We start from the raw sequence: 13555 nt of genomic DNA, 5'->3' as shown, positions 1-13555 counted from the left end.
AAACAGTGAGCTTTTTTGCACACCGACAAATGATTATTGGCACGGTGGCGCGAATGAAAATGCACTCAACGCGAAATTCATCAGCGAGTAAGAAAAGTTGGAGAGAAAGTAATAAAGAATAATTTTTATTTAAAGTTAAAATATATGTGCATACTAAATTTGCAATGTAGATTACCATTTTTTTTATTTAATTAAGAAAATCAGTGATTCTCGTTTGCTTTTGAAGAGCTTTTATATCGTAATATTCGAATCCACTTTAATCGATGTAGTTCAATAAAGTTTCAACACAAGTCAGTGCCGTCTTGTGATTAATGTAATTGTTAGTATCTTGTTGTCACTTGTTTTCTCAGTGACAATAGAAACGATTTCCGCATCATTCAGGTTTTAAAAACCTGGATCATTTGAATTGCAATCAAACCACTTCTCGGATGTTTTCCCGATCGACTTTCCGAAACATTTTAAAATTCCTATTAATCTGTATATATTTAGATACATCGCTTGCCTTAGTCTCTTCATGTTATAGATAAATGTATGTGATAATAATTTAAATAATACATGTTTGGTTGTATAAAACACAACAAAATTAATTTTACGCATCATAAGCAATTATAAAATTAACGATTACTGAGCCGTTTACAAAATTATTATGCATTCATTATATTTTATGTACTTTCGTTGATTTCTTAACGGTAGCTTTAATAATAACAAACGATCTATAACTTGAACTGAATATTTTATTAACAGAGTAATTTTACATGGTAAAATTCAATTCAAAGCGTTAAATGGTAAAGTGGAATATAATTTACCAATGCGCTATAATGGCATTAAATAATATATAATTTTATAAATTAAAACATAAGTTTGGAAAAATATTAGTGAGATTCGATTTATAATGTATAAAGTAATTTTATGTTACAATGAAATATGAATCGCTTACATATTTTTATAGAATGTCAACATCTTAAACAATGAACAGGACTTTTATTACATAAACCGATTTTTTTCTATCAATGGGTCATTACGCCATTTCATTCAAGTTCGTTCATTCATCTTTTAACGGATCGGATTGGACATGCATTGGATTCGATCAAAATTTACTATCATCCCCAAAAGCTCGACTAATGATCCGTAAGTAAGCTTCTCTTTATAAAACACTGCTACATAAAAATATATATTATTATTATTATTAATAAATTAATACGCCGGATGTTTTTATAGTACAGTAGCTTAGTTTGACGAATTAAATGCTTACTAACGCTGTTCATCTACGAGAGCCGAACTGGCAACAAAGGGTCCACCGGTGTTAATTTCACGGTGGTTTAAATTAAAATTTTTGTTAAACAAAAAACATACACACGAGGCTTAATTTGAACGGGCGTACATACGTATGTATGTGTGCAAAGGAAGAGATTCTCAATATTAGAAGGATTAATTTAATATTGATATTTAATTTTAATTAATTTTTTTTAAGGGTTTCTTTCTTAAGATTCTGTTTTTTTAAAACTATATAACGTTTTTAGTATATTGGAGTGATCCGGTTCGTACCATTTAATTGTAATATTATTTTCTATCTTACTTGTAATATATATCTATTTTTTGACTATTGTGACACAGTGGAGTAACCTCCTAGGTCTCGATGGTCTTAATTTAATTTAAATAAAATAAATGATTGTATTAATGTAGTGGTTAAAACTATCGTAGGTACGTGAGCCGCTTCTAAGAAGCTGATTAAGAATAATAACGACAATTAAAGTAGCACACACAGCGTTATGATATGTATTGATTTGCAAAACTAATAAAATTCAATTTGACGTTATTCTAACGATATCTAAGTGGCATAATTTTTTCGACTATTCCACTCGATGATTTGCGATTCTTCACGCATACCGTTCGCGTTATATTCAATTAAAGTAATTATATTTTGATTCCTTCTATATGAAAAAATCACAGCGTTTTCAACCTGCGTGAAATTCGGCTGTACAAAAAAAAACATCAACTCGCTCGCATCCGAGTTACGCAAATCCACGCCCATTCCCGCCCGCCATTACGGACTTATTGGCTATTAAACGTAGATTACGATTCTCTCGTTGTGTATGCGAGCGATGTACATACTTTATTGGCGCAACAAACTATTGTTGCTTGATGGTCTTCGTGCGATTCATCGCCGCGCGCTTTCAATTTAAAACGACAATTAAAAAGCTCTTATTGAAACTCACCGGCGGCCGGCAGACTATGAATAATTGCATAGGTGCATTGATTCAATAAATGAACACTGTGCGCTGGTATTATATAAAACGATGATGAGAACGTGCCTTTGGAGCGGAACGCAATCAGCGAACGCAAATGATTGAATAAGAGCGCAAGCTTAACCTGCCGTTATGTTTGAGATGAATGCAAAAATTGCGAATGTTTGATGTTAAGTAACAATTAAAATTAATTTAATGTAAATTAACATTAGGGTGAGTAAGTCTATATTTTAATCAGCATATTGTATTTAAAAAGTTTCATTAAAGGATCTTGATAATAGACGTATTTTTAGTCAAACTCATTGAACCAACATGAAAAAAAATTATGTTTTATAAAAACAAAACATACCTCATATCAACTTAAAAGGTGGAATTATTGGCATTCTGAAAAATCTCATATAAAAGTGCGGGTCAATTACTTTGAACTCATTTTTAAGTAACAAAAATAAATCCATCAAGCCGATATTATTTTCTAAGGCTCATATTTTGAACATAAAGTTATGAGTTTTTTCTTTATAATTATAACTATGTTGCTTTTTATATTTTATGTTAAAAAATAGTTAAAAAAATCTAGCAGTATATAGAAAATATATATAGCTTTCAAAAATGTATTAAAATGTACAAATAATTTTTATGAAAAAAAAGACGTACTTTTTTTTCATAAAAAACGTAATATCAGTAGAAAATGAATTATACAAAAAACCGTTGCTTAAGTTAAAATATAAAAGAGAGTGTGAAAAAATATTGATAACTATATTAATGGTAGGGCATTTTCTACGAAAAAAAATATATACTAAAGCATCGAATATCTTGCTATTTGTTATTGTAATGTGTTTTTTATTTATTATCAAATTTTTAATACACATTTTTAGTAATTTGCTTCTATTCTGAAATTATCAATTTTTTGAGAAAAGTATGTTTACTACTGGTATCATAATAAAAATGCTTGAAAATAAATAAGAAAATAGCATTTATTTTTAAAATGTCCTTATTACTTATATATCGCGACATTTATTTTATAAAAAAAATGTTTTTCAAATATAAATATAAAATCTATTGATACTCATTTCAATCTTTGGGTATTTTCTATATGCAGGAAATATACAAAAATCTTGTTATTAAAATGAATTTATTTTTTAATTTCAATTTAAATATAGTTTTACCATAAATATTTTTAATTCTGTTTATCAAATTTCACTACTCGTCTTTTGTGTCAATATTTTTATTACAGAAAACTACTTGAAAATTTTGGAAAAATAAATTTTTCGTTACATAAATAAACAGCATTTTTAAAAAAACTGTTACTGATTTTTAATTTATGAAAATAATCGGTTTTTAAGTAAAAATATAAATTCCAGTAAGAATAATTATTGATACTCATATTATTATTCGGGTATTTTCTGGGCGCGTACGGTGAGATAAATTACCTTTCGCTCGCTCGCGTGTTAAGTGACGAGAGTGAGAAGTGGGCGTTTGGAACGCATGCAACGCACGCCCTTATCTCTCACTCACTTTCGTCACTGAGCACGCGAGCGAGCGAAAGGGAATGTAACTCATCATACGGGCATGGTATTTTCTATATACATATAAAGCTTTATAGATTTTGCTATTTGTTATTAGAATATATATATATATATATATATATATATATATATATATATATATATATATATATATATATATATATATATATATATATTCTAATAACAAATAGCAAAATCTATAAAGCTTTATATGTATATAGAAAATAAATCTTTTTAAGAAAACTGATTATTTATATATGGTGACATTTATTTATGTAAGAAAAATTTAAAAACCGAAGTTAGTGAGAATACTTATTGATACACATTCCAATCTTAAGGAATTTTTTATGTATTTGTTATAAGACCCAGTGTATTTTTAAATTAAAATTTTCAATATAAATACAGTTTAACTATAAACGTTTTAAAGTGAAATGATACAATTTGCTTCTATTTTTAAACTAGCAGCTTTTTAAGAAAAGCTAATTTATTACTTCAACAGAAGTTTGAAAATACTATTCACATAAATCTTAGAGATTACATCATTATTTTTGAATATCATATTATTTTTAAATATTAATTATTGTTTCGCAGTACAAAATAAAATTAATTATTAAAGTAATAGTCAATTCGATATAAGGGAACTTTCTTAATATATAGGTAATGATTTCAAGATAATTATATGCTATCAATTAAAGAGCTACTCTTTTTATAAAAAGTCTAGGTGATTCTTAAACAAAAACTTTAAATGAGTTAGACATTTACATAAGTGCTTCGCATCATGTTTTATACAATTGATTTTAATAATATTTAAAAACATCGACAATAACTACAAATGAGTCCTTATTGAAGCAAACTAAAGATGCAATTTTACAACTGCATCTTTACATATTTTATTATTTTTTAATTTAAATTTTAATAAGTAAATATAAATAGTAACAATAACGCTGCTCGCAAAATAACAAAGGCTGCTAATTGTTAATATGAAAGGAAAAAAAAAGTTATTGCATTAGCAAAAACGTAAAGTCTTTTGATAGAACTGTACGAATACAGTGGATAATTTGTTTGTTTTTGTTAGCATATGGCGGACGAACAGACGGAGAATAAAAGATGTTGATTGTGACGGAAAAAACACAATTATATACATATGTACATAGAATTGGTATAAATAAGTAACTATTTTATGTATATAAATAAAATATGTTTTGAGGCAAATTTTATTTTCATCTAAATTTAGTATTATATAAAGATACGAGAAACGTTAAATAAGAGTATGCATATATACTTATTTATTAATTTTGATTTGTAGGATTTATTTAATTATATTATTGTTTATAATATTTTTCTTTAAAAGGCTACTGACTGGCTGTTGATAATAATTACTTTACATATACACTGACCAAGAATGTTTTTGTAACTGAGATTCTGATTGATTATGCTATTTACAATTAAGGATGACAAGGTCGTTTTAATATTATCATTTGAATTGACATATAATGTTAAAAATGTGATCTTAAACATATGTACATATGCATATCTGTAATTCAAAAATCTGTCGTGCTAGATTTGATGTTTTTAATATACACGTAAATTGTGTTTTTTTACAGTAAAAGCTAAAAAATTTAGATATTTGCATAATAGTTATTCGGGAATCAAATTGTATTGAATTCTATTTTTTGATGATGTAATATTCATCTCACTATCAACAATTTTTCACTATCACTACAAATAAATCACGCCAGCGTCGCTAGATCTACTTTTATTTGCGGACAATACGTGGATCAAAGCGATGAGAACTTGGCACGTTTCAGTTAAAGGCGTTAACCGTTCAGTTAAAATCACACCACAGAAACAAATCTACCGTGTCGAATTGCTCAGACAAAATCCGAATCCGGCGACTCAACAATGATTTAAAAAATCACACACGATGAATATCTATTTATTTCGGAGAGAGATCAGATTTTACACGCGTAAACGATATTTAATCAAGACGTCCGACGTGGCATTGTTGCAATGCCACTTAGCAAGACGAATTTATTTGTATATATATGTGTGTGTGTGCGGTTAATAGATGTAGAGATTATCACAAGTGTCACTAATGCGTACCCGCATATACATCCGTGAGAACGTTTCGCCATTACGCTCTCCTAACTGTGTTGATCACTAATTTGGTACTCTGGCAATGGCGGACATGAATCACGGAGCGATCTCTCTCTATGCGATCGTATCATTCTGTGACGATCTAATCGCATAAATCGGGTATTTGTAATGTGCCTAATGTCGTATTGTTATGAATGTGAATTAACGCGGCTAAGAGGGAGCGATTGAGATGAAATAAATTAATGAGTCAATATCATCCCTTGTCGGTTTTTATGATTTATTATCGAACATAGGGATGAGAATAGAGTAATACATAAATATTTATAAGTTCCAACATTTTTATTTAAGAAAGCGTTTAAAGCAATATCAATATTTCACGATTAAATTTACTAGAATTTCAGAAAATGATTTTTGTTGAACCACAAATACACAGAATATTACAAGGAGTTGAAAACTATCTCGCTATTAGAAGTAGAAAGCTTTTAAGGTAAAGCTTAATTCTAAAATAATTTATGCTAATAAGCGTCGGCTCACTACTGAAGATAATCCTTATTTTAATTATTTACACTGTAAATTTATCGCTGTAGTTTAACAAGCATTGAAGCTTGTAACATTACAAGTAACGACATTTCATACCATAAAAGTCTGACTATAAAAAAACACCTGTTTTTATTAATTGTTAATTATTTATAATATAACTTTAATCAGAAAAAAACTGCATTTCGGAATGACTATCTACTAATTACTAGTGTAATTCTAAATGATTAAATTCGATTTTACGGTTACTTGATCGGTTGGTTATTAATTAATTACAAAATTTCAATTACAGTAGAAGTCGAATATATATACGATATTTCAATTTTAAAATGCAGGATTTAGGCTTAAATAAATACTAAAAATAAAAACTATAAATTGTAAAAGTAATCAAATTTCGCAATATTAATTTTAATGTATTTATTTATATAAAAATAAAATGCCCCGATATATAAATACAAATAATATATTTACTATATTGCATAAAATTGAACTCGTAACGTAACTAGATAGCAAAGCCCAAAGAGAAAAATCTTGTATGTAAAAAGCAAGTTAAAATATGTTTTGATATTCACAACAATTATAAATAAACAAATTAAGAAATAAATAGGTACAATTTTTTAATAAAAAAAAACTGGGTTTCTTACGACTAATTCAAGATATTTCTGTCAATTCGTAATGATTATTTGAAAGCTTTCTTTCCTTCAAAAATAAAATAGCTTGAAGTACAATCGTCAAATTGTTGCGCGACTCAACATATTGTGGCGTTTTTGTATATAAAAATAATATTGGTTTAGTTTATTTTTTTATTATTTTTATGTGTCGCGTCATATTATTTATAGAAAAAATCGTTTTTTAGTAAGCAAAAATACTTTTCACTTTACACATGGCAGTTATTCAGAAAAATGTCTCGCACGTGTTTCTAGAGGGATTTTCTTCCAAGAAATCAAATTCTCGGAAAAGAAAAAATAATATATTAAACAGTAGAAGTTAAATTAAATTAGAGGATTCGTTCTAAAATGTAGGTCGAGGGAAAAAGTCGTACAAAGTATTTTCCTTATTGGTTTTAAAGTTAGCTAAATTAATTTTTTATCCATACATGTCAATTTTATATTAATAGTACAGTAGAACCTCGGTTTACAAGCATAAATATTTCCCGTACTGTGCTCGTATTTAAAAACACTCGTTAATCAAAGCAAATTTCTTCATAAGAAATAATTGAAACAGTTGATTTGTTCCGAAATCTAAAAATATTAATATACATAAATTTGTATTATTTATTTTTTTATTAGCATTAAAATGTATTAATTATTCATATCGTAATCACTGATAGCTTAATGAAATATATTATCTGTGAAACTAGGAGCCTATAAATTGACACAATAATTCGCGAAAATGTGTCATTGCATTGCAATTCCCAACATTTAAAACATATCCCTAATCGCATATTAGGTGAATGGTTTTTCAGCTTCTTTCTCCTCCTCCTCAAATGAGATGTTCTCTGTAGCTTTGTGCCGTTGCTCGTAATGAAGATCTATTAATTCATGGTCAGCTCTTAGCCATGTTCCTCAACTAATTCTTGAATATGGTACTCATTCACCTCCAGTCCCACGTTCTTTTCCAAAGACACACATTAGCGATTTTAGTTTATGAGCAAACTAGTCACTACAATCTACAGTTTTCTCAAAGCAGAATTGAGGGTTCTCTTGTTAATCACAATCCATTTCTTAAAGATTATCTTGAGGCAGCTAACGATATGGGAACATCTTTTTTTAATGTCCTAATTTGTTCCTTCGGTCACTCATTGCTGAGATAGTGATTTGGTGTAAAGCTTTTTGAAGTTCGAATGATGCTGATCCACGGGCTTGAGTAATGGAGTAGTGTTGGGAAGAAAATTCTTGATCTTTATGAACTCAAATTCCTTTTAGTTGTCGTTATTAATGATAACCTGAGTTAATTTTACGTATTTTTCCATAATTATTCATGTTGTTATTTATTTATTATTATTTTATATTGCATTTATATTAAACTATAGAAAAAAATCAGTGATTCTCAATGTTTTATTGCTTTGATTTACTTCACTTTCACTACTTTTTTATATTAGTATGTTTTTTATAACACTTTTTCTATTATTGAATTTCGCTAATTTATTTTACATACGTATATTTTAAATATTAATCGGCTTGTATGATTTTTTTATATCAGTTCAGGTGCTCTCAATATTTTTTTTATAAAATTAATATAAAATATTTTTTGTTATGTTTATTAATTTCGTACAAATTAAAAAAAAAAATATAATATAAATTTTATATTTTTTTGTCTTTAAGATACGCTGATCATTAATTGCATTAAATGAAAATGACATATCTAATAAACCTATTTATTTATTACGTTAGCCCAATGTGTTACAACAGGGTAAATAACGATTATTAAGTAAGCAGGACGCCAGACTGAATCAATATATGTCGATTTTTTTTTTTTTATTATTTAATTTATTCGTAAGCTTGGGAAAATCTAAGAAAACAAATTTTGTGAAGTGGTAATTCAAGTACGATATAAATTTAAAAACACTAGGTTAGTTGTAGTTTATTTGTATTATTTTCTATAGAAAGCATTTACATTAAAGAAAATTAAAAAAAATATTATATAAATATAGTATTTATATTTTATTATTTCTTTAGTTGTATACGGTAATATATAACTATCTGGGGTACCTCAAAACAGTGAAAGATCGACCACCGTACATGTACGGCGATACCATTCAAAGGTTTAAAGTTTGCAGGATAAGCAAAAGAACAATATATAAAATAATCAACGAGACTTCCAGAGATTTTTTTCTGAAATGTACGTCTTCACTGTAAGAAGAATTACCGGCTCAGTTAGGGAGAGAGCGATGCAATGCATACTGATCGTATTGCGAGGAATCGCTCGTATATCAAGTAAAAATTGAGTAAATATTTTTGCTTATATTGCAAATTATTTGTCAACCAAGGTATAATCCGAGGTTTCACTGTAATATATATGTATGTATATATAATAAAATATTGTCCAATTTTATAAAAGTAAAAAATATAACTTATATGGATAAAAATTAATTAGGCTGTTTTTTTTATAAATACATACATATTTTTGAGTAGTTAATCAATATATTGATATATAAAATTCATATTGAATTTTGTATATAAATAAATTATATTATATTTTCTGTAGATGGATATAGAAAACGTTCATGTTCTCTTCGTTGATTTTTCAACGTTTACGATACTGGTGTATATATGTGCATACATATGTATGTACATATTTGCATATGTAGGTACGTATGAATAAGTTATCCTTATCGTATAGCAATATAATGCAATTTCTAAGTCTATTTGAAAAGTAGAATGGAAAAGCACGGGGACCGTAGTTGGCAATTTAAAATTGTTTATTGTTCTACTTATGTCGAGTGATGCTGGACGGCGACTCAAAGGATTAGGTGGAAAATTCAAACAGTGACAAGCGAAACGCATTAGAAGACAGTAACAAAATTACGTTTGCCGAAAGCATTAGCCGCATTACAATGAAAACGATTATCGAAATATAAATTTAATAATAATTTATTGGACAATATTCTTGTACAACAATGGGCCATAAGGCTTTACGTACAATATTTGCCTCGTTAGAATTTATGTATCCTTACGCCTCGATAATTGAATTTGATTTCTACACGGCCATGCCGTTGCGCAATGTAGTATATAGCGGCGTGAATTATGGCAAATCATAATTGCCTTTCTAAATAATTATCATGGGGTACGCGGGCCGGCGGTTCGTTACCGCTGGCACAATCGCACCAGATACACGCTCCGGCCATAAAATCATAACCCGGAGCTAGGATCTCGCCAGCTTTGGTAACAGTTAATTAACACATTTCCACAGTGCGGCCTGCGCGAATCCATTGTCTCGCGCTTCGGTTAAATTTTGTTGTTTTTTTTTGAGCGCGAGATACTGTCGTAATGATAGCTTTACAAAGGTCAGCGATGGTGCATTAACGACAACAGGGGTGTTGATTTAAAAAAAATGTATATAGTGTGATTAAAAAGTATCATGGTGTTTAAAAAATTGAAGAAATTTATCTATGCAGATTGTATAAAATATCAAACATGGTGTATTGCTGTATATTTTAGCTCATAGATTTCGCTAAAAACATAACTGTGTTGGATAGCACGTGTATTGCGACTTTCTGGAGGCACTTTAAATTTTGCAGCTGAAAGTCGTCAAGCATTGACGGATTGTCGACACCGCCCCTTAAAAATTTGAGTAGATGCTACGCTGAGAATGCAATAAATTCAATTCTAAAGCTCCTAGAACAAAGGAATTATAGAAATAACAACGTAGTTTAAATTTAAACTAAAACAAATTTATAGAAGTGATGAAATACAAATATGTAGTCTATAATATAAAAAAAATATGTGTTACTAAGACACAATACAAACATTTTAAGATATTTCATATTAACTTCAAATCACAAAGAAGATATAAATAAGCAAACAATATTAAGGAATAACCAATCAAAAACAACAAAATTCGGAAATAAGATCCTAAATGGTTCATTCAATTTAGTTTAACCATTTTTCTTGCATTCTTAAGTTCTTTATGTAAACATTTTTCTGTGGGTTATTTTTAGTATTTTTTAATGTTTAATCTAGATGTACATGAGATAGTGCGAAATAAAAGCAAACTAGAGACGTAAATCCATTATCAAATACTACACGAAAACAACGAAAATCGAATTAATTATTATTTTTCCATTCTTGATTTTTAAATATTATATAAAAATTTTCATCTGAGATCCAATGGAAGAAATTTTGAGGATATCATATGCTGACATCATTGTAGAAGGTACAATTAATTTTTAAATCACCATTATTTTATTAAAATATAAACTTGAAAACAGCAGATTTATTTACATAAGCGAAATATTAAATGTATCTTAAGATTTAAATACCTGGAATCGCTGCTCAAAGAGAATAACATCCAAAGCATCAACGGATGCTGAAATGGCATAGAAAAGTCACAGCGGAATTATTAATATAAAAAAGAAAGGCATGAGAATGATTTTAATATGATAACGAAAATGGACAGCAAACCCTAAAATAAAACGAATATTATATGATAATCGATAAAAGCTCATCATCAAGGAGGAACTGAAAAGAAACATGAAAATTAACAGTGTAAAAAGCATATGTAATGCAATAGGCAGCGATGCCATTAAATGTTGAAAGTATTAAATGTGATTCTAAAATTTCGTTTCGGGAATTTTGACATCGAAGTTAGGTAAGGACGGGTAGTCCTTAAAGGTTGTTAGTGATGCTATTAGGGCTGCCATCAAGGCAGATTCAAGATTAATGATTTTGAAGTTAGGGATTGCAATAATGGTAATAGTACCAAGGGGCAAAAATTGATCTTCGATACTATCGATATTACAAAATAAAATACTGGTAGTACCGAAAAATAAAAATACTATTTTTTTTCAATTCAATACACATTATTTATAGAAAACGATTTCTATTAATCACAGTAAACTTTCACTAGCTGATAATTGACTTTTTTTATTTCGCATCTCTGGTGAGCAAAGTTTAAATATCAAATTTAGTTGAAATTGCAAAAAAAAACAATTCTTAATCAAACAAAAAAATCTACAAGTCACAAATTTCTACGAAACATAATCACTCGTTCTGTATCGTAGTAAACATTTAACGGGATTAGAATATTTGATGTATCGATTGTTTGGGTTTTGCTAATCAATAATCATGATGAAAAATGCGAGCGGTTCTTGGTTTATTTTTTCGATCTTTATTTACTAATTATTTAAAATAATAATTAGAGCTAGCACAAAAGCTCAGCGTGTCGTCTACATCAGCTTACAGATTTTTAAAAAATTTGGCAATGTGTCAACTTGCTGAATATAGGTACCTCATAAATTATCTGAGAAAAACCTTACACAGCGTATTTCAATTTGCAAATCATAAATGATTCTAGAAAAGAAAAAAATATTTTTGAGTAGTTTTGTTACTGGAGATGAGAAGCGGGTTATTTACGTTAAAACGCGACGTAAAAGGTAGTGGTTCGATGGCAATCAACCTCTAATTTCATCTCTAAAAACAGGGTTACACCCCAAGAAGATAATGTATATATGCATTTGGTGGGTTATGAAAGGCATAATTTATTATGAATTATAGGATTATAGACAGATAATTAAGACAGACAGATAGTGTGCTCAGATAATTCGTTTTAAAACGCATCTGACCATAAAAAGATCTAACCTTATAAATCAACGAAGTAAATTTTACACCAAAACAGCGCTTGTCCTCACGAGTCAAAGAAGACGCTAGAAAAAATAACGAATTTTTTTGGAAACTTCTTCTTAACATTGCTTAACATTTTCGTAATCAGTGAGGGTGTTAAAAGGAAAATGTTTAATTTATTATGACATATCAGGAACATTATTTTAGCTTTTTAAAATCACAATAATTAAGACCAGCTGCGATTGAACACTTTATATACAAAATGTTATTGAATTTATTATATTATATATACAATAGCTAATAATGCTAGTAACGAATTTGATGAAGATAAAGATCGGATCTGTATTGGCGTGTTTTGTGCGGATTTGCATATAAATGAAATAGATAGAAATAAATTAGCCGCGATAGAATTATTACATTGATTGAAATAAAATATATCTGTCTTGAAACAACAAATACAAAAACGTAACACGAACTTCCCAAAAAATTGCGACGCACACCTGTTTCTGAGATAATGGTTAAACGATTATAAAGGGTAAGCCTTTCCAACATTTTGTTTCGTTCAACGAACGAATTATTAAGATTTCGGTCATAGTAGACACGCCGATAAACATTTTATTTACAAGTGTTTATCGAAAGCGTAAAAGCTTATTCATATAGTTGAAAATCGAGCTAATAATTCGAATAATCGAATATTCGATTGAGAACTAATTTATACCACAGATTTTTCACGCGTCATAGTTACTTTGACTATTTTTTTAAATTAATATGTATTTAATGTAATAAGTATATTTTCATACTTTATTAATTTTCAACGAGTAGGATTATTGTAGCAAAATATAAACTCGACTAATTTTGAGGCAAAGCAAGT

General features: G+C 28.4%; 1 protein-coding gene across 4 annotated transcripts in view; it reads right to left on the bottom strand.

Annotated features, from left to right (window-relative positions):
• LOC148230509 (protein-L-histidine N-pros-methyltransferase) overlaps nucleotides 1-13555 on the bottom strand; it is a 174347-nt gene that overhangs the window by 113246 nt on the left and 47546 nt on the right. The window lies entirely within an intron of this gene.

This window comes from Plectrocnemia conspersa, unplaced genomic scaffold (assembly GCF_051122295.1).
Source record: "Plectrocnemia conspersa isolate PC_06_02 unplaced genomic scaffold, ASM5112229v1 ptg000010l, whole genome shotgun sequence".
In the NCBI taxonomy this organism is placed as follows: Eukaryota; Metazoa; Arthropoda; class Insecta; order Trichoptera; family Polycentropodidae; genus Plectrocnemia; species Plectrocnemia conspersa.
The sequence above is the reverse complement of the archived record's forward strand: the minus strand, read 5'-3'. Positions and strand labels throughout refer to the sequence as shown.